Raw genomic sequence first — 481 nt, 5'->3', positions numbered from 1 at the left:
ACAGCAGTTTTAAATTTACCGCTTGTTGTGTGACGTCACACTTCGACAATTTTGATTGGTCGCATGCGCGTGAGCATACCCTTATCCTTATACCATGACTCGACCCGACTCCGAGTCAATAGTTCTGTTTAGCTGCAAAAGAAGAGCTAAATTACGTGTAAGAAATGCAGCTAAAAAGAACAGACTGTTGACTCGGAGTCGGGTCGAGTCAGTAATCGAATACGCTATTAGTGTCAATACAAATGGGTTCGATTGGGTAACTCTGCCACAATGTAGTGAACTCTTTGGCCCGTATTCAGAACGCGCTTACAACGATGTTAGCACGCTAACATACTATACTTTACGTCACGAATATTATAGAATTTCAGAGATAAAAGTGCGCTTTTATCGATAAAAGCGCGTTCTGAATACGGGCCTTTATGTTCGATTGAGCTAGTTTCACTGTCATAGGACGCACTCGAATGCACTGAGGGCCTTTGAC

The sequence above is a fragment of the Trachymyrmex cornetzi genome, unplaced genomic scaffold (assembly GCF_001594075.2).
Source record: "Trachymyrmex cornetzi isolate Tcor2-1 unplaced genomic scaffold, Tcor1.1 scaffold669, whole genome shotgun sequence".
Lineage (NCBI taxonomy): Eukaryota > Metazoa > Arthropoda > Insecta > Hymenoptera > Formicidae > Trachymyrmex > Trachymyrmex cornetzi.
Note: the sequence above shows the minus strand (reverse complement) of the source record.